General features: G+C 39.2%; 1 protein-coding gene, 1 long non-coding RNA gene and 1 other non-coding gene across 14 annotated transcripts in view; 2 read left to right on the top strand and 1 right to left on the bottom strand.

The window, feature by feature from the left end:
• Positions 1–27,304, bottom strand: part of SMG6 (SMG6 nonsense mediated mRNA decay factor) — a 201,507-nt gene that overhangs the window by 42,243 nt on the left and 131,960 nt on the right. The gene's annotated exons all lie outside the window — the stretch shown is intronic.
• On the top strand, positions 6,543–6,652 carry LOC129651885 (U6 spliceosomal RNA). The gene has a single exon (XR_008714387.1). It is a non-coding gene; the product is annotated as a U6 spliceosomal RNA (small nuclear RNA).
• LOC129649481 (uncharacterized) lies at positions 16,262–21,297 on the top strand. Its single transcript, XR_008713120.1, has 3 exons — positions 16,262–16,459; positions 18,270–18,389; positions 20,992–21,297. It is a non-coding gene; the product is annotated as an uncharacterized LOC129649481 (long non-coding RNA).

The raw sequence follows: 27,304 nt of genomic DNA, 5'->3' as shown, positions 1-27,304 counted from the left end.
TGCTTGATAAGTACACAGATGAGACTTCAGCAGCCATACACCACTGATGCCCTTTTCTTGGAGCAATTAAGCTAAGAGCCAAGGTGGGTTCTGGTCCACTCAGAAGGGCACAACTGGATTCACAAGGGTATCAGAAGAAACTTAGTGGCTGCTGGATTACAACTGTTGTGGCTGGCCACGTTGAGGCAGGAGGAAGACAAAGCTGAGTTTGGCTTCTTAAAGAGGCAAGAACCCCAGAATGAGAACACGAAATTGGTCTATTACAGCAAAGAGAAGGGTTAGCTCCTTGCCATGACTATCTCTAGCTCTAATTTCCACTCTAGAAGTGTTTAACACCAGCAGTGTAAATCAAATGTTCCTCTTTTCCTTTTATATGCACCTGAAAATCTTAACAGACCCCTACCTGAGATCCCAATATGAAAAAGTACAGACTACCTAAAAAAGGATGGGAAAAAAAAATCACCTAATGTATGAAAAGGTATTAAATTGAACAGAAGGATACCAATGTAAGGAATAAGTGAATATCTCTCTAGAACAGTCATTGCAAAAACTCTGGACTCTTTCATTTAATCTTCAACAGTAATGACACAAGGAGAGATAAACAGACCATTGGAACAGAACATAAAGTCCAGAGATAGACCCCAACATAAAGTCACATGTGTTAAATAATAAGTCAATGATGCTCAATCAATGGAAAATGCTCCTGTATGGAAAAAAATTAACCTTGTTTCTACCTCATGCCACAAACAAAAATTAATTTGAGATGGATTACAGACCTAAGTATGAATGATAGATAATGTAACTTCTAGAAGAAAAGAACAGACAAATATCTTCATGATCTTGTAGGCAAACAGCTCTTACATAGGACACAAAAAGCATTAACCATTAAAGAAAAAAATTGATAAATTTGACTTCATAAAAATTAAGAACCTGTGTTTATCAAAAGACACCATTAAAAGTGAAAATATGAGCCAAGGGTGAAAATATGAGAGAAGGTATGAGAAAATGTGAGAGAAGGTATTTTTAATACAAACATGTATACCCAACATAGGACTTACATTCAGAGTACTTTAAAAATTATTCTATAAATTGGTAAGAAAAAGACAAGCCACTGAAAGGAAAAATGGGCAAAAGTCAGGAACAGGCACTCCATAGAAGAGGACATCCAAGTGACCAAAAGCAGAAGAAAAGGTTCTCAACATCATTATTCACCAGGGAAATGTGAATCACGGTCACAACGAGATACTTCTGTATACCCACCAGAAAGGCTAAAATGAAAACCAAAACCAAAATTAAAGAGTTGGCAAATACGTGGAACAACTGAAGTTCTCGTATACTGCAGATGGTCATGTATACTGGTACAAGCTCCTTGGAAATCTGCTTGGCAGTGTCTACTGAAGTTAAACACACATCTACCTTACAACCTAACAAGCCCATTCCTAGGTATGCATCAAACAGAAATAGAGTATATGTCCATGGTTGCTTTATTCATAATAACCAAGATTGGTAAAAGAAACATCCATCAACAGTAGAAGTAGTAAACTTTAGTGTATTTATACACAAAATGCTACACAGCAATAATGCAGCATGAACTCTTGCCTGAATGACTCTCTCATAGACTGTGTTAAACAAAAGAAACAAAGGGTATCTACTGAATACAATATAATTCTATTTATACATATGTCAAAAACAGGCAAAACTAACAGATAGTGAACAAGGTCAGGATAACTGTTACCTGTGTTAAGGGAGAGGGAAGAGAGGGGACATAACAAAGCCTGCTGGGATTCGAGAAATATTCTGTATCTTGATGGGGGTCACAGTTAGCATGAATATAACCATATGTAAAAGGTACTGAACTTGAATTTAAAACTAGTGCATATTACTTAGTGGAGGTTAACCTTCAATAAACAAGTAAAAAACAACAACACACACACACAAACCAGAGTAAACTGCATTTCAATCTAGAGAAGGCAGTCATATGTGAAAATTATCAGGAAAAACTATAGGTAAGTTATGCTAAGTCGCTTCAGTCGTGTCCGACTCTGTGCGACCCCATAGACGGCAGCCCACCAGGCTCCCTCGTCCCTGGGATCCTCCAGGCAAGACTACTGGAGTGGGTTGCCATTTCCTTCTCCAATGCGTGAAAGTGAAGGAGCTCAGTCGTCTCCGACTCCTAGCGACCCCATGGACTGCGGCCCACCAGGCTCCTCTGTCCATGGTATTTGCCAGGCAAGAGTACTGGAGTGGGTTGCCATTGCCTTCTCCAAGGTAAAGCTATAAGCAGCAGCTAAATATAGCAAAAGAAAAGCAAATTACTGATATGCGTGATTTGGTTGAGTCTCTTCTGTAACACAGAAGAGAATATAGAGATGAAAATAATGGGCAGGGGAGAGTAAATCTTTAAAAAGCTATTCCAGAAAGATCAAGACTGATGGGAAAAGAGCAATAATTTAAAAAATGAGAAAGGAAAGTGGGGTGGGGGGGGAAGTAAACTTTCCCAAGTAACAGAGACAGAGACATTTGGAGCCTGAATATTCAAAAGTGAAAGAAAGTGAAGTCACTAAGTCGTGTCTGACTCTTTGTGACCCCATGGACTACAGCCTGCCAGGCTCCTCCGTCCATGGGATTTTCCAGGCAAGAATACTGGAGTGGCTTGCCATTTCCTTCTCCATATTCAAAGCTCATGCTAAAAAACTTAATTTGAAACCAACACCTTCATTAGAGATGACAAAAAAAAAGCGGGCTTTGTATATTTTTTAAAATGAATACAAATTTGTATTCAGTGGAAAAGAGTGCTGTGATCAATTAGTAATGCCTGTCTTTGGCACAGACTGTAAACGCACCTATCAGACATTTGCCATCTGTGATTGAGACATACCTTGGTTCAGTCTTTAACTTTCAAGGACAATGAGGAAAAATAATCCTATGAGCATTAAAAAACAAAACAAAAGAACCCACACAAATCTGATTGGCCTCATACTTCTGTGCCCCACACTGCCCTATTCATGTAGAAGGGCAAAAGAAAGACGTTCTCAGATAAAATAAAATCTCACTGATACCTATGATACCTATACAAACTAGGAAATGGAGGAGTGGTGAGAGGAGGAAGCAGGAAGTCTTGCACTTATGCGTGGGGGTGTGTGGCAGAAACTGCCAGTTGTTTTCCATTATCTGTTCTCCTTCTCTTCCTCTGTAACAGAGCCCTTGATTTTTAGCTGTGTATACAGTCCATGGGGTTGCAAAGAGTTGGATGCAACTGAGTGACTAACACTTTTTTTCATGGTCTACCTATTAATAGAATAAAAATATTTCCCAGTCTACACTGCAGTTAGGTTTGGCCAAGTGACTCAGTTCTGGCCAGTAGAATGTAGACTGTAATGTGTATGAACTCCCAGGGAAGACCCTTATTAAAATTTTTTTAAAAATTGCATTCCTTCTTTAACTGTTTCTACTTCACACAGGCTTGCATGCAGATGAAGTGGCTGGCATTCCAATAGCTATCTTAGACTTAAAGAGGTTGTTGGAAATGAAAACCAAGTAAAAAGCATATCAAAAAAGTAGAAACTTGGTCCATGACACCATGGAGTGTCAAATCCAAAAACCTCTGGGCTTCCTCCACTTGAGAGGGAAATCTATCTTATTTAAGTTACTGTTATTGGGGGGTCTTTTGCATCTTGCAGCTGAACATAATCCTAACTAAACTGAGAGCTAGTTATATCCTATTTAATTTTTCCACTTGATAAGTAGAGGAAAAGAACTTATTGTATTTTATTTTAAAAATCAGAGATAAACAACTGGAATTAAAATGCTATGAGTATAGAAGTATTGGTTGTACAACACTGAATGTTCTAAATGCCACTGAATTGTTCACTTTAAATGGTTAACTTTTATGTTATATGAATTTTACCTCAATAAATTAAATTCAAGAAAAAAAATCCCAAAGTAGAAATTAATAACAACAGTTTAAGAAACCCAACTTTAAAAACAAACTTCCAAATAACTTTAGAATCAAAAAGAAAAAAATCAAAATGATAATCAAAGACTACTTAAAAAATGACCATTAGAAGAGTATATATCTAAATGGATTAGAGTACAGCCAAAGTATTAGTAATCACATATTCAAAGTCATAAAGCTTTTAAGTAAACTAGTAAGAAACAAGCAAACACAGAAGATTCAACACAAACAGAAGAAAAAACCAAGAATAAAAGAAAAAAAAGATAAAAGTTAATAAATTAGAGGACAATAAATATAAGAGCTAGTTTTTTAAAATGAAGAAATGCAAATAGCTAACATTTTAAGAAAAAAGTCAGAGAACACAGAAAAAAAAGTGAAGATTTTAGAGAAATGGATGATATTTCGGGATAAGGTCAGTCAAGAAAACTGACACAAGAAGTGATACCCTCACTGTGGTGATGTTTACACCACCGCATATTTTTGTCAAAACTCATACTTTGAATCAAACACTTAAAACTGCTGAACTATTTATTGTATGTATTTGTTATAGCTTAATAACCTTACCTAAAAAATTTTTTTCTGCCTAAAAAACGGACTCAGAAACTAAAAAAGCCTTAAAAAAAAAACACATACTAAGGGAAGAAACAGAAAAAAGGAGGTGTCAGAGGCTTTCTTTTCAAAACTACTAGAGGCTGATGTGCCTTTTATAGGCAAGTTCCTTCAGTTTATTCACCTATTCAGTCAGTAAATATTTATTCATGGTATGGAACAGGATCCATTCTCCAGGCACTGTTCTAAGCACTGGGGAGTATACAATAAATAAAAGTTTTTACATTCTGGTGGAGGACAATAAACAGGCAAAGCAAAAACAAAACAAAATCCAACTTGTCAGGCAGGTGACGAAAAGTGTTAAGAAGAAAAATAAGAGTTCAGTGAAGGGACAGAGAGTGCCTGGGGTAGACTGTCCATTTCTTTACCATTTATTACTGGTAGAGAACTTTCTGATAAGGTTGGCTCTTGAACAGGAATCTGAAGGACTTTAGGAAGTAAGCTATGCAGTTGGGTAACAGCAGAACAGAAGTGCAAAGGCCCAGAGACCTGAGTTGTTTGGCATGATTAAAGAATGAGGAGGCCAGTTTGGCTAGTGAAGAGTAAGTGGAGAGCGGTAGGAGATGAGGTCAGAAAGGATGTAAGCCTTGGCAAGGGCCTGATATTTTCTTCTGAGTGAGATAGGAATCCTCTGGAGGGGCTTGGAGCAGTGGTATTAGCTAATCCAACTTACATCTTAAGATCACCCTGGCTATTGTGTTGAGACTAGGCTGAAGGGGAGAAAAGATCACAACATGCCTACACTAACAGTCTAAGCAAGAGAAAGGGATATTTTGGATTAGGGTGGTATTAGTAGAAATCATTGTTAAATGGCTGGATTCTTACATATTTCAAAGGCAGAGTAAAAAGACTGCTGAGAGGCTGAAGGTAGAGCATGCGAGACAGTCAAGAATGACTCTATAAGTAACACACTCTATATACTTGTCAGGTCACGGAAAAAGAAAAGCTGCTTCCCATTTCTTTGTATAGAGTCAGTACACCAGAATACTCCAATACGCAAAGAAAAAAAGCAGTAAAGACAAGAAAAGAGAGGTCAGGTCCACTATGGAAATGAATATAAACACCCTAAGTAAAAAAACAGCACATCAAATGTAGCACACCACTAAAATGCAACCCAAATAAGGTTCATCCCAATAAGAAAAGGACCAGTCAAATTTAGAAAACATTAATTTAAAACACACCACATATAAAGATGTGGTACATCTATACAATGGAATACTACTCAGTTATAAAAAAGAACAAATAATGTCATTTTCAGCAACATGGATGCAACTAGAGATTATCATACAAAATGAAACAAGTCAGAAAGAGAAAGAAAAATACCATATGACATCACTTAAATGTGGAACCTAAAATAGGACACAAATGAACCTATCTATGAAACAGAACAGAATCAGGGACATAGACTGGTGGGTGCCAAGGGAAGGAGGGGTGAAAGATGGTCCAAATGGGAGTCTGGGATTAGCAGATGCAAACTGCCATCTATATAGAATGAATAAACAACAAGGTACTATAGTATAGCACACGGAACTATATATTCTTGGGATAAACCATATCAATATCTTATGATGAACCACAGCGGAAAAGAATATGAAAAAGGATGTATAACTGAGTCACTTTTCTGTATAACAGTAATTAACACAATATTGTAATTCTACTATAACCCAGTGAAAGTAAATGAAAAAAGGAAAAAAATCACATAAATTAATGAATAAATGATCACCTAAGAAGAGAATTAGTAAGAAAATTTGATGTGATAGCGGAATATAAAAGTTAGCTTTCCCCAAGTACTATATAGACAGTGTACTGAAAAAAATCCCATTCATTATAGCAAGAAAATCAATAAAAAACATGGGAGACATAAAAGTACTGATGTCCAGAGAATACATTGTTTTAATAAGAAAACTTGTAACAATGTCAAATTTTCTTCAAAGATATTTTTAAAGTGAATGCAATTCCAATCAAAATACCATGAGGAGTGCTCCTTTCTGGCAGTGCATATAGTAAAACTGGAACCACAGAGAGAAAATTAGCATGCCCCCCTACACAAGGATGACATACAAATTTGTAGATATGTCCTTTTTTTCTTTTATTGCATATTTGAAAGTTGCTAAGAGAGTACATCTCAAAAAGTTCTCTTCACACAAATAGGAAATCTGTATCTATGTGTGGTGATGGATACTAACTAGACTTATTATTAACTTAGGAGATCAAACCAGTCAATTTTACAGGAAATCAATCCTGAATATTCATTGGAAAGACTGATGCTGAAGCTCCAATACTTCGGCCACCTGATCAAAGAACTGACTCATTGGAAAAGACCCTGATGCTGGGCAAGATTGAAGGCAGGAGGAGAAGGGGATGACAGAGGATGAGACGGTTGGATGGCATCACCGACTCGATGCACATGAGTTTGAGCAAGCTCTGGGAGTTGATGAAGGACAGGGAGGCCTGGCGTGCTGCAGTCCATGAGGTCACAAAGAGTCGCACATGACTGAGCAACTAAACTGAACTGAGACTTATTGTTGTGATCATTTCACAATATATTCATATATCTAATCATTATGTTGTATACCAAAAACTAATATGTTATATATTAATTATATCTCAATTAAAAAATACCTTGAGGATTTTGGGGGGGGGGTGCAGTGGGATTGAAAATTATTCTGAAGTTTGTATAAAGCATAAGTAGATGGGAAAAGCCACCCATTGTATACAGCAATAAAATATAAAAGGAATGTGTGTAAACTCACATCAGTAGAATTAGAACACATTACAAAGCTACAGTAACTAAAATGGCAAGGTTATGTTTCAAGAACAGACTAGCAAAAAATAATAAAAGTCCTAAAAACAGATGCTAGTATGCATTTGCATCTATGTATAAAAACAGATTCTAGCATAGCGTATCCATATATCAGTATATAATGAAGCTTAACTTTTAGTTAAGCTAGAAGTTTACTAAATCATTTAATAACTGATGCTACTTTATAAACTATTTATAGAGGGGGCTAAGGATGGGGGGACATATGTGCACACATGGCTGATTCATGTCAATGTGTGGCAAAAACCACAATATCGTAAAGTAATTATCCTCCATTTAAAATAAATAATTAAAAAATTAAGTTAGATCTGTTTCACAGCATTCAGAAAAATAAATTGCTTTTAAATAATAACAATTTTTCAAAAAGTAAAATAATGAGAATAAAATATGAATATTCATTTGGTTTGAAGTTAGGAAGACCTTTTAAAGCATAAAAACAAATTTCATAAAGGGAAAATTAAAGATTTGGCTATGTAAAAATTTAAATCATTGACATTTGAGAAGAATCCCATAAATAATGGAAGGTAAGTGACAAACTGTAGAAAATATTTTCAATGTAAATGACTGAAAAGGGTTCAAATCCTTGTCAGAAAGGCCTTTAAGTGAAAAATACTCCAAAAAAAACAGGCAAAGGATTTGAAAAGGTCTCCTTAAAAAGACATAAAAATGCCAATGCTCAAAAGTACCTGAGAATTCCTCTTTTAAACATTTTCAAGATCATTTTCTTAATTACAGTGGTACTGCTCATTATTTCAAAGACCCATTTTATTTTTAACTTTAAAAAGGAATTTAAAAAAAAGGAATAACTGAATTTGCTCACTGTATTTATTGCCTATTGAAAAAATATTTACTATTCTTGATTCCAAGTGTTGTTCTGGCTATTTAAAAGAAAAACAAACAACTAACACAACATTGTAAATCAACTGTACTCCAATAAAAATTAATTTTAAATATCAAAATAGTTCAGTGATATTTTCTTTATCAGTGAGATTAATGAAAATGACTGAAATAAATGAAAACATAGGCAATCTCAGCAGAAAAACAGAAAATGAAAAAGAATCAAATGCAAAGTCTAGAACTGGAAGGAAAAAAAAGGAAGCCAACACAACAGAACAAACCCAATAATCCAATATCTGAAATAAGAAAGTCACTGGATGTGCTTAAAAGGAAATGGAGATGATACAGAAGTGAGTAAATCTGAAATCTCAAATCTCTTTATAGCCACAAAGAAGAAGCCCCATATTCTGTGTATACACAATATTCAAATTTCTGGCCTGACTTCTAAACCATGTATGTGTAGATTAAATGTAAAAAACAGTAAAACAACAAGACCAGACAAACAAAATGGATGTTTGACCTACTGCAATTTGAGTCCAACCAACTGAAATGCCTAATACACTAAAGCAAAAACCTTCTCTGGAGGAACAAAACAAACTCCACATGACATTTACAATTACAGGATAAAATCTCAAATCACTCAATGTATAAAGAAACAAGACAATGTGACCTACTCTTTTTGTAAAGTATTTTTTAACTGAAGTATTCAGTTCAGTTCAGTCGCTCAGTCATGTCTGACTCTTTGCGACCCTATGAATTGCAGCACACCAGGCCTCGCTGTCCATCACCAACTCCCGGAGTTCACCCAGACTCACATCCATCTAGTCAGTGATGCCATCCAGCCATCTCATCCTCTGTCATCCCCTTCTCCTCCTGCCCTCTATCCCTCCCAGCATCAGAGTCTTTTCCAATGAGTCAACTCTTCGCATGAGGTGGCCAAAGTACTGGAGTTTCAGCTTTAGCAGCATTCCTTCCAAAGAAATCCCAGGGCTGATCTCCTTCAGAATGGACTGGTTGGATCTCCTTGCAGTCCAAGGGACTCTCAAGAGTCTTCTCCAACACCACAGTTCAAAAGCATCAATTCTTCGGTGCTCAGCCTTCTTCACAGTCCAACTCTCACATCCATACATGACCACAGGAAAAACCATAGCCTTGACTAGACGAACCTTTGTTGGCAAAGTGATGTCTCTGCTTTTGAATATGCTATCTAGGATGGTCATAACTTTCCTTCCAAGGAGTACACGTCTTTTAATTTCATGGCTGCAGTCACCATCTGCAGTGATTTTGGAGCCCAAAAAAATAAAGTCTGACACTGTTTCCCCATCTATTTCCCATGAAGTGATGGGACCACATGCCATGATCTTCGTTTTCTGAATGTTGAGCTTTAAGCCAACTTTTTCACTCTCCACTTTCACTTTCATCAAGAGGCTTTTGAGTTCCTCTTCACTTTCTGCGGTAAGGGTGGTGTCATCTGCATATCTGAGGTTATTGATATTTCTCCCGGCAATCTTGATTCCAGCTTGTGTTTCTTCCAGCCCAGCGTTTCTCATGATGTACTCTACATATAAGTTAAATAAGCAGGGTGACAATATACAGCCTTGATGTACTCCTTTTCCTATTTGGAACCAGTCTGTTGTTCCATGTCCAGTTCTAACTGTTGTATAGTTGATGTTTAAGTTACAGACACACAACACAGTGATTCACAGCTTTCAAAGATTTCCCACTTATACTGTCAAACACTGGCTATGCTCCCCTCTGTACAATATCATTGTAGTTTATTTTATACTTAATAATTCATAACTCTATCTTCTACCTCTATATTGTCCCCTTCCCAGCAATTTGTTTATTCTCTGCAACTGTGAGTCTGCTTCTTTTCTGTTCTAATCCCTGGTTTGTTTTTTGTTTTGGGCTGTGCCACATGGCTCGTGTGGGCCTTAGCTCACTGACCAGGGGTCAAACCCATGGCCCCGCAGTGGGAGCAAGGAGTCCTAACCACTGGATCCCCAGGGAAGTCCTGTTGTATTGTTTAGATTCTACACATAAGTGATATCACACATTATTTCATGTGACCTATTTCTAAGAGAAAAGATAGGAAATGGAGACCACTTTAGAAATGACACAAATGTTAAAATTAACAGCAAGATTAGCGACAAAGTTACTATAATGGCATTCAACGAGATAAAGGAAAATGACTGAAATAAATGAAAACATAGGAAAGCTCAGCAGAGAAACAGAAACTGGAAAAGAATCAAATGCAAAGTCTAGAACTGGAAGGAAAAAAAAGGAAGCCAACAAAACAAACCCAACAATCCAATATCTGAAATAAAAAAGTCACTGGATGTGCTTAAAAGGAAATGGACATGACAAAGAAGTGAGTAAATTTGAAGTCAGAATAGAAATCACTCAAGGTGAAGAGGAAAAAAATAAACAAAGCCCTTGATTTGGGAGACAATAGCAAAAGGCCTAACATATGTGTACATGAATCTCAGGAGAGATTGGAGCAGAAAAAAATAACTTTAGTAATAATGCCTGAGAGTCCCCCAAATTTGGTGAAAGACAATTTGTAGATTTAAGAGCAGTGAAGCCCAAGCAGGAGAAATACAAAGAAAATCATGTCTAGACATATCATAGTTAAACTACTGAAAACCAGATACAGAGAAAAATCTAGAAAGCAGCCAGAGAAAAATGCCCCACTACATGTAGAGAACAACAATCTGAATAAATGCTAATTGATGTCTTATCAGAAACTATACAGGCCATAAGACAATAGATGACTGTATTTAAAGTACTGAAAATTTTCTATACCCAGTGAAGAGAACTTTAAAGAAGGAAATGAAATAAAGACTTTTTTTTTCTGATAAAAGAATACTAAGAGAATTTGTAGCATATGCCTTACGAGAAAAGCCAAAAGCTCTTCAAGCCAGAGGAAAATGATACTGCCTGGATACTTGCCTCTTCACAAAGAAATGGTAAGTATCTGGATAAATACAAACAACAACTTTTCTACCTTCTTAAATTAAAAAAGACACATAGATTTGTTTAATGCAAAATTATAACATTTTACAAACTGAATATCCACATTCCAATGAATGAGGTTGGTTCCTTACCTAACATCATACATAAAAATTAACTCAAAATGGGTCAAGGATTTAAACTTACGAGCCCAAACTACAAAACTCTTAAAGCATAGGAGAAAATCTTTACATTGTTGGATATAGTAATGATTTCTGCACAAGACACCAAAAACACGTGCCACAAAGAAAAAATAGGCACAATGGTAAAATTAATGTCACATATATATGTACATATATATATACACACACATACACACATACATGTATACATATACATGTACATGCGTGTGCTATATTGATCACAGCTTGCGGGATCTTAGTTCCCCAACCAGAGATTGAAACTGGGTCCTCAGCGGTGAAAGCACAGTATCATCAGGGAATTCCCAATCTTACATGTATTTTACCACACATGTACAAACAGCCTTATCAGCACAAGAATTTAGCATTTTATTTCAAATATTTGCTAACATTTAGTAGAAATAAAATTTGCATGTCTTTGAAGTAAAAAACCAAAACCCAAACACAACCTCGTAACACTGTCATGTTGGTGTATATAGTATATTATGTATACAGTATATTATATACACATGTATGTTATTGTATACAGTATATACCATGTAACAACTAAAATAATACAAGAGCAATGGGTAACTGGAACTGTATGCTTGCAAGATTTCTACATTTTATGTGAAGTGGTACAACAGCAACTCTTAAGCAGTCTGAAAAGTTCAGGACATATACTATAATCTACAGAGCCACCACTGAAAAACAGCAAATAGAAATACCCAAAACCCCAATAAATAAGTTAGAGTGGAATTCTCAATAAAAATCGTATAATGTAAAAGAAGACAGGAAAGTAGGCACAAAAAGATATATATATAAAGAAGGAACAAAAAACCCAGCAGGGACAAACAGAAAACAACTAACTAAATTGTAAACCTAAATTCAACCATCGGGTTAATTACTTTAAGTGTTAATAAACTAAATACTTCACTAGAAAGGAGGAGATTTTCATTATGGATTAAGTATAAGACCCAACTACATCCTGTCAGTAGAGATTTTTATATATAAAGATACAGACTGCTTAAAAGAAAATGGACGGAAAAAGATATACCATGCAAACAAAAAACATAAGAATGCTGGAATGGCTATATAAATATCAAGAAAAAAACTGATTTTAAGGCAAAGTATTATCAGAGATGAAAGAGGGACATTCCAGTGATAAAATGGTCAGTTCATCAGGAAGCTAAAATAATCATAATGATGTGCCTAGCAAGAGATCTCCAAAATATAGAAAACAAAAATTGACAGAATTAAAGGGAAGAACAGAAAACCCACAATCATATTAAGAGATTTTAACATTCCTCTCTCAGAAATTAACAGAACACCAAGACAAAATAAGAGTAAAGACAGGAGATCTCAACACTATCAACCACTGTGACCTAACTGATGTTTATACAACGCTATGCCCAATGTACAGAATACATTCTTTTCATTGCGTGTACAGTTATGGTCTTCCAGGTAAATATGTGAGAGGCCATAAAGCAAGTCTCAGTAAACTTAAAAGGGCTGAAATAGTGCCAAGTATGCTCTCTCATCACAATGGAACTAAATTAGGAATCAGTGACGGTAAGATATCCAGGAAAACCTGAAATACTTGGAAATGAAGCCACACACTTCTAAATAACCCATATGTCACTACATACAGATCTTAAAGACATCAAAATAACAAGAAGACATTATTATGAACCACTTTATGGCCACAAGTTCACCAACTTAGATTTAACATCAGTATTACACAAACTCTTTCAGAAAATGGAGGAAGAGAGTAAACTTCCAAAGTCATTTGATGAGGTCAGTATAACTAATGCCAAAACCTGATAAGATATAACAACATTATTAATATTACCCAAACACTGGAAAATCCAATACAGCAAACAGGATTTATTTAAGTAAAACACAGTTGTTCAAACATTTAAAAATCAATCAGTAACCTTTAAAACTTAACAAGAAAACAAAAAACCCAATTAAAAAATGGGCAAAAGCTCACTGAACTAAATATACAGGTGGCAAACATATGAAAAGATGCTCAACATCATAAACCATTTAAAAACAGCAAATTAAAACAATCATGAACTACCACTATACACCTATTAAAATGGCTAAACTCCAACATACAGACAACACCAAATGCTAGTGAGGCTATGAAGCAACAGGAACTTTCATTCATTGCTTGCAGGATGCAAAAGAGTATAGCTACATTTAAGGCAGCTGGGCATTTTCTTACAAAGCTACACACTAATCTTACCATGAAACTGAAAGTGTCAGACACTCAGTCACGTTTGCCTCTTTGCAACCCCATGGACTGTAGCCCACCAGGCTCCTCTGTCCATGGCAGAATACTCGAGTGAGGAGCCATTCCCTTCTCCAGGGGATGTTCTCGACCCAGGGATCAAACTGGAGTCTCTTGCATCGTGGGCAGATTCTTTACCATCTGAGTCACCCGGGAAGCCCTAGTCTTACCATATGATCGAGCAACTGCAGTTTTTAGTATCTACCTAAGTGAGCTGAAAACTTACCTCCACACAAAAATGTTTATACTGGCTTTACTAGTAATTGCCAAAACCTGTAAGCAACCAAAATGTTCAGTAGGTGAATGCATAAACAAACGGTGATACATTCATACCACCTCCATGAATATTATTCAGGGATAAACATTATTTTATATCATGGAATATTAGAAATAAAAAGAAACGAGTTATCAAGCCATAAAAACAACCTTAAATGTATATTGGTAAGTGAAAGAAGCCAATCTGAAAAGGCTACACATGATTCCAAAGGTTGTATGATTCCAGCTATGTGACACTCTGGAAAGGGCAAAACTACAGACAGAGAAATAAGACCAGTGGTTGCCAGGGGCTAGAGGTGATGGAGGGAGGGATGAACAGGTGGAGCACAGGGTATTTTTAGGGTAGGGTGAGACTATTCCGTGTCATACGATAATGGTGGATACACGTCATTATACATTTGTCAAAACCCAAGACTGCACAACACAAAGAGTGAACCCTAAACTATGGACTTTTGCTAATAATAATGTACCAGTTTATCTGCTCATCAGCTGCAACAAATGAGCTACACTAATACAAAATGTTAATAACAGAAGAAACTGATGTAGGGAGGGGTGGTGGGGGAGAGAGTGTATATGACTTGGGTTTTCAAGTTCTCATAAAATAACAGCCATAAAGGAAAAACATGATAAATTAGACTACATCAAAATTAAAAACTTCTGTTCAGCAAGACACTGTTAAGAAAATAAACAGGCAAGCCATGGACTGAGTGAAAACAGTCACAAAACATATATATCGACAAAGTACTTGTATCCAGAATACATAAAGAAATTTGTAACCCAACAAGAAAACAAACAACACAATTAAAGAAAATGGGCAAGAAATCTAAAACAGATCCTTGATGAAGAAGATATATAGGTGGCCAGTAAGGATGTGAAAAAAGCATGTAAATTCTATATTAGTAAGCAGGAAAATGCAAATTAAAAGCCACACTGATATACTGCCCCTCTCCTCCAAATGAGGATGTGAATGGAATATGCTGCAATCACCTCTGGAAAAGGGTCTAACCATCTCCAATAAAATGCACACATCTACTCTGTAACTCAGCAATTCCAATCCTAGGCATTTATTCAAAAGAAAACACATGTCCACAAAAAGGTGGACAAACAGCCATCTGTCCATCCATCAGAGAAGAGATAAACTGTGATATATTCATAAAATGGAAAACTACTCAGAAACAAAATGGAATGAACTGCTGAGAAGTATGACAACATAAAGCAATCTCAAAGCTTTCTACTAAATGAAAGAAGCCTTATTAAAAAAACTATATGCCATTCTTATGAAGTTCTGGAAAGAGCACATCTCATCTATCATGGGGAAAAAAAAAGGTCAGGACAAAGAACTGCCTCTGGGGGTAATGGTGGAGCTAAGGGAGCATAATAAAAAGACTTCAAATTTTGAAAGACTTTGGGTTACAGAAGTATGTGCATTTGTCAAAACCTAGCAAAAGTACACTCAATATTTGTCCATATCACTGTACGTAAATTTTATCTCAAAAGAGAAAACCATAAATACTGAACTCTTAATGACATAGGTTCATGCTGAAGGACTTAGGGGAAATACATTGATGACACAGATCAAAAAGAAACATGATAGATGGAGAGATGGATGGACAGATGGATGACAAAGCAACATTATAAGACGAGTGACAGAATCCAGATGTGGAGGATAAGTGAGCGCAAGTACCTTCCAACCGTGCAATATAATAAAACACCGAAAACCAATTCTATCTATCACTAGAAAATAAAAAGGCAATGTATATTTGGGTGCAGTGGACATGAATGTTTGCATTAAAAAAAAACAAAACACCTATCTTTATCCTTGCTGCCTTCACTAAATGGCTGTCTCAGTAGCTATTAAGGAAAACAGGTCAGAATGTTGGTTTTGCCACCTAGAAGTAGCCTTCAGCTGCTTATGTCATAACATTTGCTCTGATACAAATCTTCAAATTTGAAAGGCTAGAAATGTTGAAAAAGTAGAGGCAGTCTCAATACCCAGAAGGCAGGGCTGGGAACTGAGAGCTATGAATTTGGCTCTGGCACCCTATGGGGAGGGGGCCGTGGCTGAACAATGTCAGAGTGGCCGGTCACAGAGAACCTCGCCAGCTCCAGCAGTTCTCTGTCTGGACGTCAGCCCCACACACTGGCTTCAAACCTCAAGAAACTAGAAGATCTCACCACTGGGATCCGCCAGAGCAGCTGAAACACCTCCCTGTAAACAATAAATGTTTATCTGGGCAGATAACCTGGCAGATAGCCGCGTCCTGATCTTAGGCAACTTGAAACCCCACAACGGGAGGCTGAGCACAGAGGGGCCCTTTGCCTCTGCCACACGGGTAGGAAGGCAGGGATGGAAGGTGGTCCTGGCTCCTACTACAAGAGAGGCAGCAGGAAGCCACTCTGCAAGTGCCAGCTTCTTCTCTCCTGGGCCACGGCCAGACGCCTTGAAACACAGAGGGTGGGGACCGAGAAGTCAAGTCAACCAGCACTAAACAATGCCACCGCATGAAGCTGGCTGTTACACCACAGCCCCGAAGGTATGAGGAGCTCTGGCGTGCTGGCTGCTGCCACAGGAACCACACTGGCGGAGGGCTTCCCCAGGCCTGGGTGGGAGGCTCATCACTGACTCTGGCCACACACACAGGCTCAGTCGCCACCTCGGTCAGTGGTAAACAGCTGCCGAGAGAGGAGGGGCAGACTCTGGGATGCCGCACTCTGCATAGCCAAACCTGCCACTTTAGAAGACTCCAGACAAGATTCGTAAGAGCCATGTGGCTTAGACCTTACAGAGGAACGGGGAGAGAGGGCTGTACGGGGAACTGGGCAGCTAGAAGAAAGGAATGGAGGTGTGCTGATGGCACAGAGATGCTGTTCACTGACAACTGTCTCTGCCAACAATTTGACTACCAGTTCTGAAAACCCTACTCCCTAACTGAGGGATTAAGTCTTGGCACTGGTTACTCCTCCATCTACACAGGCATCTGCCCACACTGCTCTTGGGAGCGGAGAGGACAGGGAAGTGGAACCCACAGTTTGCCTAAAGGGAAAGTTCAGCCCTTGTTCAGCAGATTATGCTCGAGTTCTTTCCCAGGGAAGAGAACGGAGATATTTTAACAAAGGTTCTTTGCTCTGAAAGAGTACCAAGTTAAGTCCAGCAGAACAATGAGGGTGTGGATCTGGGATGAAGCCTAATGGAGGAGTCGAGGAGTAGAGGGGAAAGCGGGGAGAGAGAGACAGAGAGAGAGAAAGAGAGAGAGGGAGACAGTGTGTGTGTGTTTTTTCTTTTTTGGAGGGTTGGGGGAGGTTGCCAATCCATTCTGTAGGCTTCAATCGCACTTATAGCTGTTTTATAATCATTTCCTGAAAACACAGTAGGAAGAGAGTGGTATTTGCTCACCCCACCCTCCATCTAACACTGCCCCAGCAATCCAACTATGTGCTTTAAACTGAGAAGAGGCCAGCTTTTTGCCTTTGGCAGCACTGACGGCCAGACATTACCAGCACTCCTGTGAACAGCTCAAGGCTCCACCCAAGAAGACTGCACACACTGAAATCCAAGAGGAATATCATTCCAGCACAACAGCCCAGGAGAGAAAGAGGAGAGCTGAGGAAGCTGGGTGGGACAGTTGGGACACTACTGAGTTCTGACACCAGAACACCCAAGTGGCTAGCACAGGAATTTGGGTAGAGTGGTGATAGATCAATGCTAGTGTGGGAAAACCAAATGCTACAATAAAGAAGTTATCCGTTTACAAGGTGAGAGATGACAAGGAGGGTAGGGTGTAGGCTAGAGGGCAGAAAGGTAGAGAAAGCATAGAGAACTGGGTTGCTGCTGAGCTAGACCAATTCTGAACACACAGGCGATGTTCCAGCCTCTTTTCAGGAGAGCCTGATGGAGAGTGGTTATGGGCAGGCTAGGACAAACAGGTCCCATTTCTGCTCCAGAAGCTGACTGGAGGGGTCCTCTGCAAGACAGTTGTAATAAAATGTTTATACAAAGACACCTACTCCTGGCTGTCCAAGGCCAAAGGGACCTAATTCCAGAAAAGTGTGTGATAGCCTCTAAGCTCTAAGATCCCCAGTGTTATTTACTGAGTTCTCCTGTTTACTCCCAGAGGATCTGCAGATCTCCCTAGGAAGTCTTTGGAGAGATGCTCAGCAGGGGAGCAGGAAGCCCACTGTGGAGTGTACTAAGGACACAGCTCTGTTGCCTCCTAACATTACTTCCTCCCTGGCAGGAAATAGAGAATGCACTTGGAAAGGGGGTTCTCTAGTTTGTTTAACTAATTACCTAATTGACTGATTAGTTAATTCTAGTGTTATTTGTTTTTTGTTTCTAATGTGCAGGGATCTCTTGGACTCTTGACCCTCAAGGAAAATGGAACTGGAAGCACAATAGTTATTGGCACCTGAAGGCCCTTGCTGCTGTTTGTTGCTCCCAAGAACAGCATCAGAGAGATGAACAAGGTATAAATGCTTTAAAATAATCACTATTTTCATTTAGAAAGGAAATTTATTTTAAAGCATTTGATCCACTTTGGGTACCACAGTTTCTGTTTATATGAAAATAAGAAGAGGCAGAAGGAGTTCCATTTCTGCCAGAGGCAGTTTGTCTTTTGCTAATTTTTAAAAAGTTGTACGTTCTTTTTAGTTCTGGAGCAAACCAGACACTTCCAAAAGGAAAACAGAGGAGACAGGATGCAGCGTGACTTGCGGCTGTCTCCTATCTCGGGTGGGGCTGGGGATGGGGGGAGACTTATGCCTCCTGGAGGCAGGCCTATCTAACCATGCTTTTCATATGTGCAGCCACCTTGAGCCGTGAGATGATTCAGGTACTACAAGGCTCTGCAGGTGTCACCACTGTCCAATGTTTTAGAAAGAAAATCTGGGAAAAGAATCTAAAAAAGACCAGATGTATGTGTATGTGTAAGTGATTCACTCTGCTGTACAGCAGAGACTAACACAACGCTGTGACCCAACTACACGCCAATAAAAATTAATTTAAAAAAATCTGAAGGTGATTCTCTAGGGCTGTGCTAATACAATAGTCATTAGCCACATGTGGCTATTTCAATTAAAATTAAATACAAGTAAAAATTTAGTTCTAATAAATAGAAAGATATCCCATGTTCATAGGCTGGAAAGCTTAATATTGTTAAGATGATAGTACTACCCAAAGTTATCTTCAGATTCAATGATAAATCAAAATAAGATTTATCTCCCATGAAACTAGTCTAGAATATGTTCATTTGGGGGATGAGATAGTAAGAATAAGAACACATTGAACTATTTTAGTAAGGAAATGACAGTTCTCCATCAGAAATGTATTAATGTAGATCCCCATTCTAACAGCTCAAAAAAGACAGACCACATGATCATCAACAAATGAAGGAAAATACTTACCAGAATTTAACTCATTTATTTATGATGAAAAACAACCTCAGCAAACCAGGAATAGAAGGGAACATACTTAAACTGATGAAAGATATTTATCAGAAATCTATGGCAAATAGCAGATGTAATAATACATGTTTAGAAGCACTGCTATTTAAGTCAGAAAAAACTAAGAATTTCTGTTATTCTGTCATCTATTATTAGAACTCATAATACTAGGGTTGGCAGATATAGCAATAGAAAAGAACAGCACTCATATTTATACCATTAATAATCAACTAGAAAATACAACATTAAAACAGCCATGAAAGCTGTACAAGGGTTTTATGGAGATTTCCAATACACACAGTGGACAGAAAATTCATATCCAGACCCCCACATCTATATGAACCAATCAGAATAAGGAGAGAAAGTGGGCAGAAATGTGAACATGGGATTCAAATGGCTAATAAACATATGAAGAAACGTTTAACCCCTCTAGTGACAAAGAAAATGAAACCTGAAACAAGACACTTAAAACCCATCAACTTGGTAACAATTAAAAAGTTTGGAACTGCCTAGTATTGATGAGAATGTGGAAAAGTTTGAACTCACTTACCTTCATAGGGGGTGTAAACTGGTGTGATCGCTTAAAAAGCAGTATGGCAGCAGCCAGCAAGGCTGAAGGTGAGCACACCTTACAACGCAGCAATTCTGTTTCCAATATATTTCTTAGAGAAACTCACACATTAGGAAAAAGAGACTGCAGTGATGTTAGTAGTGGTAAAAAATTGTACATGTGTAAGAAAAGAGATGAACGAATTATGGTATATTCATATTAGATTATTAATTACAGCGAAAGAAACACGCATCATAAATAAGTAAATCTAAACGCTGTAGTGTTAAGAAAGCACAGCGGATGGTGGCCATAGTGTGCCATGTGTCTATATGTGCAAAATAATCCTATGCTGTTGATGGATATATACGCATTAAGAACATACACAGATATAATGAATTCAGGATAGTGATTACCTTTAGGAAAGGAAAAAGAGAAATGGGATCCATCAGGATACAGAAGGAGTTCCCACTGTTATCTATGATGTATTATTTCTTTTAAAGCTGGGTGGAATGTACCCAGGTGTTTGCTAACTATTGTATTTTTAATGTAAGGATCATTGCTTTAAGAAAAAACAAAACAACTGGGCAGAGAGCTGAATTTATTTCACTTATTTACTTTTTTTTAAACTGCCTGTCTCCCTTCAATTAGAACATTAGGTCCATGAAGTAAGGGACTGTCTCTGAATGAGTATGTAGTATTAGGAGAGTGACACACATCACGCCTGCCAGAGGAAGTGGAAATGTCAGACCCTGCAGAGAAGCCCAGGCTATCTACTGACCGTATATTCAACAGCCAGTCTCCGTGGGGCACACACGGGGGAGACACAATGATAAATGAGTGGTACCCTCACCAGCCACAGCTGGGACTACACCACTGAAGCTGGGGAGTGGGAGAGAAGAGAAAATTTTAAATATATTTGGAGACAAAATTTCTGTTAACAAGATAAAGAAACTTTGAACCTCTGGATTCTCTACAGACACCTAATTAATTACCTAGCAAATCTTCTCTTGCAAGTTCCAACAGTTTAGGGAGATGAACTTTCTAAAACCTAAAGCATATCACAATCTCTTTTCTCAGCCTCAGGTTTGGAAAAAGAACAGAAAACAGGGAAGAGGGAATGGAAAAGCAAGACAACACAACAAACATACTGCTTTGAACACAGTTTATGAATAATCCCAAGGAGCGGAAAGGCATGTCTGCAGTGTGATGAAGGATTAGGCAATTACAGCACCTCCCCAAGAGGCTGTGTCGAGTAGCAGTGGTTCAGAGGACGGGCTCTGGGGCCTGACTTCTTGGGCTTGAATTCTGACTCTATTTACTACCTGTGTTACCTTAGGCAGGTCATTTAATGGTTCTGCACTTGGGTTTCCCTAAATATAAAATGGAGGCTAATCGGTACCTACCACTAAGGGTTGTTGTGAGGATAAATGTTTGAATACATGTAAAGCTCTTAGAATAATAATAACTAAGACATAACAAGTCCTCAATTAACAGTAGCTTTTAGTGTAATTATTCAACTGGGGGAGAGAGAGAGAGCGCGCGCGCGCGCGCACGCTCGAGTGAGCGAGAGAGCTTATGTTTTAATTCTTTGGAAAAACTGGAGCCCTGGAGGCCTGGATGACTAAACCATTAGCTAATGAAGCAGAGACAACGTGAAACAGAGGGAAAGCACTAGACCACAAAAGCAAACTGCTGCCGAAGGAGAGGCTGCCGGTTACCTCCCAACACCCAGACTCTCCCTCTTTCTTTTTGGCTGCTCTCATGGCACACAGGATCCTAGTTCCTTTACCAGGGATCAAACCTGCACCCCCTGCGGTGGAAACCTGTAGTCTTAATGCCTGAACCAGGGAAGTTGCAGTCTCCTCCTCTTCTTTAGTAAAAGAACTTTGATTTTTGGCTGGGTACATTTCTAGCCAACCAGGAGACTACACTGCCAGCCTTCTCTGCAGCTAGGGTAGCCATGTGACTAAGTAGAGGTTTCATGTAAAATCTTGAGGAAGTCTCTTTAAAAGTGTGAGGAGGACCCAGTCTGTCCTCGTCCCCTGTGATGCTGCCTACTGATGCTCTAAGCAGCCATCCTGGGATGGGGCCACATCCTGCGATGTTGTAGTCGTGAGCTGGAAGAGGTCATGCACCTGCCCACGTGGTGGAGCACCCACATTAGCCCTGGACTGCCTATTTCTGGACTGTGATACGAGAGAATAAAACCTTATGTGGTTATGCCTCTGTGTCTGGTGGTTCATATTCACTCAATACTCAATGATATATCTGGATTCTGGACTATTATTACTATATGATCTCAGATAAACTAGGCTCTTTACATCTGTGTTTTCTCGCCTGTAAAATGTGGGCAATACCTCATAGAGTTGTGAAAATCAAGTGAAACAACACATCCCAACAGTGCTATGCAGAATACTGATTTTTTTATCAATGAAAATGGGAGAGGCATTCAAAAAAGGAAAAGCAGGTGATAATGATGGGTAGGGGGGTATGAGCCAAAATAAAGACTAAGAAAAGGATTAAAAAAAGAATCTAAGAAAAGACATTGTGCTTATGAGAGTAGGAAATTTCTTTCAGAAGACGGTGAAAATTGACCTCTTTGGTAAGCTAATACCTCGTATTGTGAATCCTGCTAAATATATTACTGGGGCTTCCTGGGTGGCTCAGTGGTGAAGAATCCACCTGCCAGTGCAGGAGACTCAGGTTTGATCTCCAGGTGGAGAAGATCCCCTGGAGGAAGAAATGGCAACCCATGCAGTATTCTTGCCTGGGAAATCCGACGGACAGAGGAGCCTGGCAGGCTACAGTCCATAGGGTTGCAAAGAGTCAGACACAACTTAGTGACTGAACATTACTAAATTATCTTGACAGGAATCTTGTAATTTTCCACTCTTTGGAGTCCACAATCTCTGATTCTGATTCATTTCTAATTAGATGACTTCTGCCCTTCAAATCCTAGTATCTCCCTTTCTACATCCTTCCTGTCATTACCCCCCAATCTTAATAACCAAGTCATACCTCTTGATTTTACCACATAGCAGAGCTGTCCAACAAAACTTCCAGCAATGATGGAAAATTTCCAAAGCTACTTTTGACGACACGGTAGCCATTAGTTACATGCGGGTTATTAACCACTTGAAAGATGGCTAGTATGACTGAAGAACTGAAGTTTAAACTTAAATTTTAACAATTTTAATTAATTAAAATAGATACACATAGCTAGTGACCCCTGTTATTGGACAGTGCCACCTATGGAGTGAGCTCTAGGAAAGAAAAGCAAATTGAGTATCTTTTCCTCATTTTTATTTGATCTATCCCATTTCTTCTCAATGCCTATGTGAAAATGCTTTCTCTTAGCCTACTCCTGACAGCCAGTAAATTCTTGGGGAGTACCCATTTCCCTATTTGGGATTTGGGTCAATTATCTTTTTTCTAGAAAAATACACCGATTTGTTCAAAATACATACAAACACAGTCCTCAGTGAGACAGACATCCTTAGGGCAAAAGTTTACTGAATACACCAGAATAACCAGACCCATGGAATCTATCAAGAAAAAAAAAAAAAAGTTCCAGAGATGATTAATTCCCCCCAAAGCCTAGACCCTCTTTTTGGCTTTTTTTTGGTCTAAAGACATCTGAAGTTCAATTATCCTTCTTGATAAGTTCTTATGTATCCAATCTAAGTCTAGCATGTCCTTTTTAATTAAATAAAACAGGAGGAGAAACAGGCAAATTTTGCTCCGGGGAGAAGAGCAAACTAAAAGAAATGGCCTGAAGCAAGATTGCTGACCACAGAAGGCATGGTACAGCAAATAAAGCTGTCAAAATAAGCAATCTGTCAACTTGAAGAATTAGTGTCTTCATGATGGGGATGGGAGGTTGGTTAAAATAATACCACAGGTGATTTAACTCAGAGAAGGACGGAATACTTTTTCCACAATGCTAACCCAATCCCATAAAGGACTAAGGGATCAACAATCTACTGGCTTGCTCCATCTGTGTGGACAGCCCTAGACATTTCTAACTATGATCTATGAATCTCAGCTGAGGAATAGGCAACTTCTTTTAGGGTTTCTACGACCAGGCGGATAGACAGGGCAGAGAAAAAGCTCTAGAAGCAGAGGGTACCAGACAGATGTTTTTCTAGCTCAAAAAACACACGTTAGAACAAACACCCTGACCCTGATGACCCCTCCAGCTTGCTGCTCAGGTGCTCATGTTTTAGATGTGGCAAAAAAAGTGTAATTTCTTCAAACTCCTTGATGTGAATCCAAGAAAGGATGTGACAGTACTCGCTGCAGATTTCCCTCAGAGGCAAACCAGTGTGACCTTTTTTTCAAATGCAAATTGGCTTACTCACTGTAGCTGTCAGGTTTCTCGGGGAGGAGTTTAAAAGGAAAGGCAACACTCCCCTCGGACTGACCTGAGGAGTACCGGTGACCTTGATTAAATGAGAAGAAGGGACTAAGGACACCTGGAGAATGACCCCAGGGAGCAGAATGCTCCACCAGGACTGGCCTGGGCAGAGCTTGATGGGAGGTGGGAATTTCTATTTCTGCGGATTCTTGCTTGAGTTGAACCACCTTGATTTCAGCAGCTCCTTCCCTCTTACATTGGCTCAGGTATTCACTGATTTCAGTACAGAATCTGAAAGTCCCCTTCCTAGACCTCCAAGTCAGTTCTCTTGTCTCTACAGCAGGAGTGCCCGTAACTGTGTCATCCAGCTATGGCCCACTGGCTCTTACTCACTACAGAAGTTATTTATCAAGCCCCCGTGAAATCCTCAGCACTACACAAGACACCTGGGGGATGTCCAGAAGAGAGTGATTTCAAGGAGTTCAGTGTGTAGTCTTTTTTTATTTTTAAAAGAAAAAATATTTATTTATTTTTGGTTGTGTTGGGTCTTAGTTGCAATGTGTGGGCTCAGTAGTTGCGGTGTGCAGGCTTAGTCGGCCCGTGGCATGTGGGATCTTAGTCCCCCTACCAGGGATGGAACCCCCATCTCCTGCTCTGAAAGGCACATTCTTAACCACTAGACCACAAGGGAAGTCCCGGTGTGCAGTCTTAAAGGTAGATGCAGGCAGAAAGAGGTGAGAGATGACCCAAGACAACTGTGTCCACATTCAGAAAGTACCCCCAATCTTTCTGAGGGCTGTTATATCACAACATGGAAACATAATTATTTCATAAGAGGTGGGGGAAAAAAGGCTGGAATTTCAGAAATGAGAGAAAAAAAGTGGGGTAAGGGCAGATAGTTGAGATTAGTGAAAATGCCAGAGTGGATGCTTTAGACTCAAATAGAAAGGCCAGGAAAAGGAGGCTTGGAAATTCAAACATGCCTAGATTAAGGAGCCTGTCCCCATCTACAGGAAGTTTATCTCTTACATCTAAATAGTCATGTTTTAAAATCAACAAGTTTGCTGGTTTCAGCTGCCACTGACCGGAACCCCCAGTGGCTCTGGCCCACAGTGTAGACAGACTGTGCCCAGCCGGACTAGTTGAAGACATGCAGCCGGAAGTCAGCCAGCCAGCCTGATCCCTCCCAGCTTCGGGAGGAGTTTGAGCAAAATGCTACCCAGCTACAGTGAGGAGTAGACAAGGTTTAACCCTGACAGCACAGGACTATCTGTGGAGGACAGCCTCTCCATCAGCAGATTCAGAGAGTAAGTGGTCTAGGACCCAAGGGGAATCCAGGAATGAGAACAGAAATCTACCAGCAAGTTTAGCAGGACCTTTGGTCCCTTCCTGTCCACTGCAGTTGCTTATTCACGTTCACAGTCACATATTTTAAAATTTTGATATAATTATCTTCTAGAAATTACTGTATGTAGCCTCTTGGGATCTAAAGCAATTAAGTGAAGATAAATTTCTTTCACGGAGCAAGCTGTCAAAGGATGAAGCAATTTCATTCCCCATTTGAAGTGGAAGCTTTGGGTCATGCATGGTTTATTTGAAACAATGCCATCACCTAAAGCTGCTGATCTTATCTCTAACTCCGTTCTCCATTTCAAACTGCTGGAGATATGTAGCGTGGCACTGCCTAAAGTTATGACATCTGGCTCAAGGCCAGCAACAAAACAAGCCAGCTCCTCTTCTAGATTGCAAGCTTAAGAGGACAAAAATAATATTAAAGCAAGATAATTTTATAGGTGAAGTATGTTAAACCCTAAAAAGGGGAGATCTTCCCAGGGTATCCGGTGTGACTATGCTGCTGCTGCTAAGTCACTTCAGTCGTGTCCGACTCTGTGACCCCACAGATGGCAGCCCACCAGGCTCTCCCATCCCTGGGATTCTCCAGGCAAGAACACTGGAGTGGGTTGCCATTTCCTTCTCCAATGCATGAAAGTGAAAAGTGAAAGTGAAGTCGCTCAGTCGTGTCCGACCCTCAGCGACACCTTGGACTGCAGCCTACCAGGCTCCTCTGTCCATGGGATTTTCCAGGCAGGAGTACTGGAGTGGGGTGCCACTGCCTTCTCCAAGAAGCACCCAACCAGTGGGGAAGTGACTGAAGAATCAGGCAGGAACGCCCCCCAAAGGGGGTAGGGTGAAATACACGCCAAAGATCTAGGTTTTTCTCTTCTGGGAGACACTGAACCAAACAAATAGTGGGGTCTATTTCATGAAACAGCCTGATAGATTGGAAAGCATATCAGGCCGAGAATCAAATCCAACCCACGGTTCTAATTCCAGCACTGTAAGACTATGTGTGAGATTCAGGAGAAAGTTCTCATTAACTCTTTTTCTTCTGAACGGCAGCTGGTACTTTATTTTTAAAAATTCTTCATGACCATGTATTATTTATTTTATGACAAACAGTCAATGTGGTATCTACGTTGTAGTATTCAAACTTTATTTTTAAGCCACTGAAACTTTCTTCAGGTAGAATCACTGCAGGTCAGACCATGTCTGAGCACTGCTTTTTTTTAATAGGAACCTTGGGAAGTAGAACTTGTTAGTGCATTAGAATCACCAGAAGAGCTGGTTACTATGGATTGCTGGGCTCTACCCTCAAAGTTTCTGATTCACAGGTCTGGAGGAAGACCTAAACATTACCTACCAAACCTGTTCCCAGGTGCAGCTCACAATGCTGGTCTAGCAACACAATTTGACAACTAGGGATATAGAGGCATCTGCCCAGGAAGAATGACCTGGGCTTGGAGTGTCTACTATAGGAGCCACTGGTCACATGTAGCTATTTCAGTTTAACTAAAATTAAATTGTCTGTTTCTCGGTCACATTTCAAATAGTCAATAGTCACACATGGCTAGCAGCTACTGTATAGGATGGTAAGGAAATAAATTTTTCTGCACCATCATCAGAAGAAATTCTATTCGATCATGCTGGTTAATAATCTACTTGATTGCACTAGTGAAATGTTTACCTGAGAGA

The sequence above is a fragment of the Bubalus kerabau genome, chromosome 4 (assembly GCF_029407905.1).
Source record: "Bubalus kerabau isolate K-KA32 ecotype Philippines breed swamp buffalo chromosome 4, PCC_UOA_SB_1v2, whole genome shotgun sequence".
Taxonomy (NCBI): domain Eukaryota; kingdom Metazoa; phylum Chordata; class Mammalia; order Artiodactyla; family Bovidae; genus Bubalus; species Bubalus kerabau.
This window is presented reverse-complemented; position numbering and strand designations above follow the sequence as displayed.